An 8,501-nucleotide genomic window follows, 5' to 3' on the forward strand; every position below is an offset into this window, starting at 1 on the left:
TATATAATATATATGTTTATCATTGTTTTAAGAATGAAATGTCTCCCAACCACAAGACAGCGTATGTCTCCATCCTAATTAAGTACCAGTGCATCATAGACGCTCAATAAATGTGCATTGAATGAATGATATTTTTTTCTGTAGGTGTTGCCACATCAAAGTGCATGCCATGTCCACTAATTTAAGATTCATTTTATTTTGAAAGCAGAGCAAAAATTAAACTATACAGATACAAAAAAAAAAAAATGATAGCACAAAGAATGATATTCTGGTAGCCAAGAAGCGTGTTCAGGACTTTCATACTAGTCCCATTCACCTTGGTTTTCTCCCATTAGCCTACTTGTAATCCTAGCATAGCTGATACAGAAAGCGTATTCAGTGGGTTATAAAGTGCTAGTTCAAGTTTCACAGACAGATCAATCATTAGTAGGCTACTTTGGCTTTGTCTTCATTTCTTTCCATAACAGGAAGTCTTTCCTTACCCACAGGGTTGGATATTCCTAAACTTATTCTTACTATAACTTTTATTAAGCTCCAATATAATTGGCAATTTACCGTGTGTCTCATCCTCTTCGATTGCTAATTTCTTGTCAGCGGGGACAGCTTTGTTCACATGATAGCCCAACAGGCAAGCACACAGTTTCTGGAATATAGTAGAAGTTCAAATATTCATTGAATGGGTGAGGCAATGAGCAAAGAATGAACTGAAATGCCCTTGCCTTAAAATCTTGAAGAATCCCAGCCTCTTTAATAAGTTTCTAAGTAAACTGCTTTCTTCTCACCCCAACCCCATCAGTAATCCTAAAATAAGAACAAAAATACAACTCAATTGCCAGTGAATATATTATCAGCCAGTAATAGATCTGCGATTTCTCCAAGGATTATGTATACAGCTGGGATATTTCTTAATTTTTTTAATTAAAAAGTTCTCATCTGTAGACTCAGTGTGGAGAAGCTCAGTATTGACTAATGAGGCATTTAAATCTGGGGAAATGTGGTCAAATAAATAAAGTCCAGGAAATACTCACTGAGAAGCCTCATATATCAAGGACAATCTCTTAAGAACACAAGCCTGGATTATGAGAGGTTTCATCCTTGTCTTCCCTGTCATACACTCAATTTTCTCTCAAGAGAGAAGCTGAAGGAAGGGAAAAAAAAACCCTCAGGGATAGAAAAAACAATCTGTAATCTATTTCAGCCTTCTTAGTGAAAAATATTAGCTAGAAATCTTCAAACTAATACCGATGTAAAGCCAGGAGGCTACCACATTCACCATCAAAGTTCATTGCATATTTCCCTGGAAATTTTTTGAGACTAACCAAGTGAATATTTTGGTAGAATGCACAAATAGGATAACTTTTTATCAGCTTGTTACGAAAGCTGAAGTTCCCAGTTACTAATTTATAAATAAACCTTACTTGCTAAGTGTATTTCTCTGCTTTTTGGCTGAGTTTTTGGGTGTCTCCAATATACAGAAGTAGTAAAAGCTAGTAGGTCACAGGAGAGGCATTTTAAGAAATAGCCATCTTATTAATTTTACAATTAAGGGATCAAAATTCCCTCTTCTGCAAATTGCTTGCATGGAAAAATTTGTCTTCATTCTCAGACCCTGAAAGCAAAGCCCCTCTAGGTTCCACATCCCCAATTGCAATGCTGCTCCAATCTCCAGCCTCAGTCATTGGAGGTGGACAACAGAAAACACAAAACTAAAACAGACTGAAGTGCATCTTCTAATATAGATTCTTGCTCTTTGGAAAGTTGTAGAGAGAACTGAGTTGGCTCTTTAGCCACCACCTAAGAAGAATGATTATGTGGGGACACAGTGCAATATGCACAAACACAAAAGAGTAGTGCATCTTCTAATATAGATTCTTGCTCTTTGGAAAGTTGTAGAGAGAACTGAGTTGGCTCTTTAGCTGCCACCTAAGAAGAATGATTATGTGGGGACACAGTGCAATATGCACAAACACAAAAGAGTAGTAATCCATTCACAACTGATAAGTAGAAGTGTATTCGTTATCTATTGCTATGTAACAAATTACCACAAACTGGCTTAAAGCCACACATATTTATTATCTCAGAGTTCCCACAGATCTGGAGTCCACCCACGGCTTAGCTGGGTTCTCTGCTTCAGGGTCTCTCAAAAAGCTGCAATTAAGGTGTTGGCTGGGCCCGAGGTCTCACTTCAAGTTTCCACTGTGGAAGAATCTCCATCCAAACTCACACAGTTGTTTGAAAAATTCAGTTCCTTGTAGACTGTTTGACCGAGGGCCTCAGTTCTTGGCTGGTTGTCATCCAGAGGCTTCCCTCAGTTCCTTGCCATATGGGCCTCTCTATATATGACAGTGAACAGCATGGCAGCTTGTTTCATTAAAACCAGCAAGAGACTCTCCTAGTAAAACAGAAGTGAAACTCTTACATGACATCCCATTATCTTTGCTGTATTCTATTGTTTAGAAGCAGGTCAGAAGTTCCATCCACACTCAAGGGTAGAGGATTACACAAGGGCATGAATAGAAGGGATCACTGGGGGGCATATGGAGGGAGGTCCTACCCATCACTCAACTGAGAGCCTGAGGGGGCTGGCAGAAGGGAAAGAAGAGAAAGTCACATTTCCAATTTGATTACTACATCCAATAAATAAGCTTTTTTTAAGCAGACTGGACATAAAGAGGGTTTTATTAAACTGACCTATTTGGATTAGGGGGGATGGCTAACTCCTTCAACTTCCAGGTCAATTGTGTCTTTCTAGAATACCCCCAAAGAATTTAGAGACATGGAAACTGAGCCCATTATCAAAGAGCAAATAGAACACGTGGAACTTCAGACCCTTCACAACATTAAGGGTCTTCAATATATGTAGTATATAGCAGAACTTTTGAATTCTATATGGTTTGCCCTTTTTCTTCTGCAGGGTGGACACTATTGCCTGCTTCTATTATTAGGTTCTATTTTCTCTCTTCACATCCTTTTGATGAGGACAATCTATAACAGTGGTAATTCCTCTTCACTGAGCCATTTGCACCCTGTCATCTGAGCTCCATTGCAATTAAGAGTACATGTTGGTGAAATGTTTGGTCTACAAACAATGGCCATAAAATCAAATGAAACTAACTGGCCAATGTTTAGATTGAACTAATAACTGTCTTCATTAGTTCCACACTTCTGAAAACACATCATCATAGCTAATGAAGATAAATAGCAAATTATGAAAACATAGAGGACCCTCGAAGTCTTTCTGTTCATTGAAGAACTTTGAATGGCATAATTTATTCTTAATTTAATTTAATCCAAATGCTAAACGCATGGGATTCAAACAATCCTACAGATTGGCTTGTCTGATGATCTTCCCAAGAACTAGGTACAGAGGGATCAGTTTTGAAATTTAGAAATAAAATGGAAAGAAGTCTTTCAGACCACAAAGACTATGGAGCCATACTTGGGTTTTACTGGCCAAATTTTAACAACTTAATATTACTTTTTTCTTTTCTGGCCAATGAGATCCTGCAATTTCTTTAAGAACTACCTGAGTCACATCTCCTCCATGAAGCCTTCTCAAACTTCCATATATCCAACATTGTGCTCTATACCATCTTGGATTATTTCTTAATTATTTCCCATAACTTCCTCATTTCCAAAAATTAATAATAAGCTCCTTGAGGATAAATACCTAACATCTAATCATTCTGTGTCTCCCAAAGCCTAGGCAATATGGTATCTTCCTAGAATATAAGTTCTAGTACATATATGAAAAAGTTACTTTAGAATGGATGGCTGAATGTTACTTAAAATTAGAACCATGCTGAATTTATGAGAAAGATAATCAAAAATAAACAGGCTTCAAAGAGAAATAAATGACCAATCAAAATGGATTTGTATAGATCTATTGTTTTACTCATATAATTTATTAGTTCAGAAAATGGAATGACATGGTACTGAGACATCCAAAAAAAGAAAAAGTCTTTTGGGAATCATTTCCTTTGTCACCTGGAAGAAGGAATAATTGTCAAGCGAATTTGAGGTCTAGTTTCTAGTGCCTAATTTGTTTTACTACTTTGTACAAATCCTTCCAAGCTCCTTTAGGCTTTAGTGGCATCCACTATTGAGATGAGAAGGGCTGATCTGGATGACTTCACTGTCCCATATGACTGCAAATTTTCAAGCTAAAGATTTCTAACCTCACTTACAGTTTAGGAACTTGTATGGTGTGGCACCTGAATTGCAACTAGTGTGCTTCATGGAAGACGGGGTCAGATCACTGATGAGGGTTCTTCTTTATACTTGCTGTTTTGCTCAGCTCTGTGTTTCAAGTATTCACCCACACAGGCAATGAGTTGCTCTTAATTAGCTTCCTGAGCACCCTAAAGACCACAATGAATTATGAAAGCATTTCTTCTTTCTCAATAGCCTGTCTTTTTTACCTCTTTGCTAAATATATTTGCATAGGAAAATTTTTAATATTTAAATGTGTGTGCCCTCTAGGTAAGTCCTAATCGTACCTTTTCCTTAAAACTTAGAAAATGCAAACAAATAATGAGAAAATGCCAGAAAATAGTGAAATTTTTAAAGGCATAAGAAACAATACAAAATAGAAACAGAATAGAGGTATTATTTATTAGCCCAAATAGATCTGTAACTCCCTGCTTTAAAGAATTTTCCAAAGAGATCCTTATGCCCTTATGCTTTCCCTTCACTCCAATCTTGGAGAAGTTCATCTGATGTTAGATGGTGTTATATGGTGTCACAATTTAACTGAGAAATGCCTGTGAAAAAGAACACTCTTCAACTATCACTGGGAATTGAGAACTTTAGGGAGAAAAGCTTTTATTCAGAGATAACCAAATAAGTCTATGGAAAGCATGTGGTGCAGGCAATCCTTAAATTTGAAGTGAAACAGCAAGGAACATTTTATTATGCCTGTTCACTTTTAAACCCCTGAAGGGAGATTAGCGACAAAGTAAATACACATCAAAAAAATCTTTACTATCCAGTATGCAATCATTATAGGGGACAAGTTCTTAAAGTTTCATTATGACATAAAGTAGCTTTGAAGTTGCCTCTGGTTGGCATCAGGTAGCTCTTGGCATAAAAAGCCAAGCAGGAGACTTTCAGGGCAGCCTGGTACTGGCCTAAAAGAAAGGAGCACCCATCTGCTGGGGAAACAAATGCTTGATGAGTTGAATGTTGACTTCGTACTGTTGAAGGCCTTAAGCTTCATCTATTTATAAAAGAGAGGCTATTTTAGAGCAAGTCGTACATGAGCCAGTTGCAGGGAGGCAGGGCGGAGATGGAAAAGGATAATCTTCCTGAACATCTGTCATGATTACACATAAAATCTTACTACAGAGTCAAATGTGATCCATTTGCTACTTTGGACTGTTAAGCCTCAGCTATGTGATGAGTGTTTGCAGTCATGGCTATGTGTTTCTATCTGTTTTTATGATGCCTATCAATATAGATCCAGGCCATCAAGGGAAACATAACCAGCATCATCAACAGGTCAGTAGAGAAGATGCATTTAAGTCAGAGAATGGGACACACATTCCCATACGCTCTCGTGTTCTTTACAAAAAGAATCAGGCAGGGAAGTAAACATGCTCACCGCTACAGCAGCTGCCAATTTACCATGCTTTTCTCAGTTGATGAAGCCGGAGGCCACCGTCACTGTGTATCTCGTCAGTAAAGATGGCAGTGGAAGACGAGCAGCAGCCTTCCTTTCCCCAGAACAATAAAGAAAAGGAAAGCAGTTCTCACACAGAGCTGGTACATTTGGTGATAACTCAAAGCCCAGCATGGTTCTCCAGGCTTGGCTGCCTACTGCACAGTAAGGGTCTTTTGCTATTTATTTAGATGCATACTGACCTTATTTTCTTGGCGCTGTCATGTGAGAGTACGTTCTTTTGGGGGATTTGGGGAATGGGAAGTGGGAGTGCCAGCACTGTCTCGAGCCCTTTGCCCCCTTCATCTCTCTCCACCAGACCACCACCATCCATGCTGGAAATGCCATTCTCAAGCCCCCAATTTATATCAGAACTTTAAAACATGAGCCTATGCAAAATAAAAGATTTGGATGTAATTTATCACCATTTAGACATAAAAAAAAAAGTAATGGTTTTATTTTTCTTAAAGCGTTTAGCAGCTAGGTTTTTCAAAACAACAAATGTCTCTGATACCAAAATAGTGTTCCAGAATCAGAAATCCATAGACCTTTGAACTGAAACAATGCTGCAGTCTCTTTTTTGGACAAAGACACCCTTCTAATGATGAATTTGAAATGGGCATCACCGCCACACTTGTAAAGAGACACCCTTTTAAGCATCGTGACATTGTTTTAGAGTCAGCATACCATCCTTTCATAACGCACTAAAAAACATGTAACATCTTTTATGACCTTGGAGAAAATTATGTCAAATGAAATAAGCCAGACATAGAAAGAGAAATATGGCATGTCCTCACTCATAACTGGGTGCTAAGAAGGAAAGAAGGAAGGGAAGGAGGGAGAAAGGGAAGGAAGGAAGGAAGAAAGAAAAAGAAAAGACCATGATAAAACGTACTTTCAGAAGGAGAGAACAAACTCAAGGATACTAGAGATGAGGAAGGGGGGGTGCAGGAGGAGGGGTTCTGGGGAGGGATCGGTTGGGTAAGCAGGATAAAGAATAATTGTGATTTGTAATAATGAATATGCTAATAAAAAATTTGTGTCGTGCCAACTAAAAATGAATAAAGGTTATTTACATCCTAAAAAAATAAAAATAAAAAGACTTACTTTCCTTATACTTTTTCATTCTTCCATTACAATATGCCTCAGCTTAGAACCTACAGGTAGTGTTGAAATTCAATTCTCCTCACCCCGAGTTCTTACATACTCAAAATGATGATCACCAGAAATCAAGAAATCACACACAGCACCTCCTTGTGAGTAAGCCCATTCTCTCTTGATCATCTAGTTGTCTTCAAAGTTCAGCTTTTTGTCCTCACCAACGTAAGTTCGAACTACAATCAGACTTCTGCCCCTGACACCCCTGAAACTGCATACTCATGTTTCCCAAAACATTCTTATTCTACTACCCAGTGGCCTTTTCTCCTCTTCGTTCTCTTTTGCTCTCTGATGCATAGCATTTGTCACGTCTGAACTTCTCTGTGCTGCAGCATCTCTCCTTTCTAGAGACTCAGCTCTGATTTCTTGATAGAAGGCCAGTACTCTGCTCTTTATGACTCTGACCATCAGAGTTCCCACCAACTCTCACTGCTTTACTCTCCCTTCTGTGTGCATTGCTCCTAATCTCAATTTCAAGCCCTACCTTCTCTTTTAAGCTCCAGAGCCTTATCTCTAAACTTCTGTGAGGTATTTCTTCTCACACGTATTTCTGTCACTTAAAACTCACCGTGTCTGAACTACCAATCATTGACATTTATTTTTATGGAAGTATATCTTTTCTTTCCAACCAGACTAAAGGAATAGTGCATTATACTCTGGGGGGTCAGTGCATAAACAACCAAACCCAGTGCCTTGGGCTTTTCAGGTTGTTTAATAATTATCTGTGCTTGATAAGTATCAACTACAGTGATTATTCTGGTAAGATTGTGTTTCTCCAAAAAAGATACATTAAAGTTCTAACCTCCAAGACTTCAAAATATAACCATATTTGGAAATAGTATCATTGCACATATAAGTAGTTAAGATGAGGTCATCCTGGAGTAGGATGGATCCTTATTCTAGTATGACTGGTGTCCTAAAAAGAAGAGGAGTTAAGACAGACAGGGAGAAGAATGTCAGTGACAATAAAGACAGAGACTGGAGAGATGTATCCACAAGCCAAGTAATGCCAAGGATGATGGCAAAAACCAAATGCTAGAAGTAAGGAAGGATCCTCATCTACAGGATTCAGAGGGAGTGTGGCCCTGTTGACACCTTGATCTTGAACTTCTAGCCTCCAAAACTATGAGAGAACAAAATTCTGTTATTTTAAGCCACCTGCTTTCTGATACTTTGCACAGCAGCCCTAAGAAACTAATACAGACATACCTCTGAGATATTGAAGATTTGATTCCAAACCACCACAACAAAGTGAATATCATAATAAAGTGAGGTACACGAATTTTGTGGTTCCCCAGTGCATATAAAAGTTATGTTTACACTATACTGTAGTAAATAAGTGTTCAATAGCATTATGTCTAAAAGAGAATGTACATATCTTAATTTACAAAAAAAATTTCTTGCTAAAAAATGCTAATGATCATCTGAGCCTTAGGTGAGTCAAAATCTTCCCAGTGGGGGCCGGCCCGGTGGCGCACTGGATAGTGCGCCGCTTGGGAAGCGCGGCGGTGCTCCCGCCCGAGGGTTCGGATCCCACATACAGACCGGTTCCCGCTCACTGGCTGAGCGAGGCGCAGGAGCAACACCAAGGGTTGCAATCCCATTGCCGGTCCCGGTCCGGTAGGGGGCGACACTGAGGGTTGCGATCCGTTGCCAGACACGGAAAAAAAGACAAAAAAAAAAA

Source organism: Galeopterus variegatus, unplaced genomic scaffold, assembly GCF_000696425.1.
Source record: "Galeopterus variegatus unplaced genomic scaffold, G_variegatus-3.0.2 Scaffold1649, whole genome shotgun sequence".
Taxonomy (NCBI): domain Eukaryota; kingdom Metazoa; phylum Chordata; class Mammalia; order Dermoptera; family Cynocephalidae; genus Galeopterus; species Galeopterus variegatus.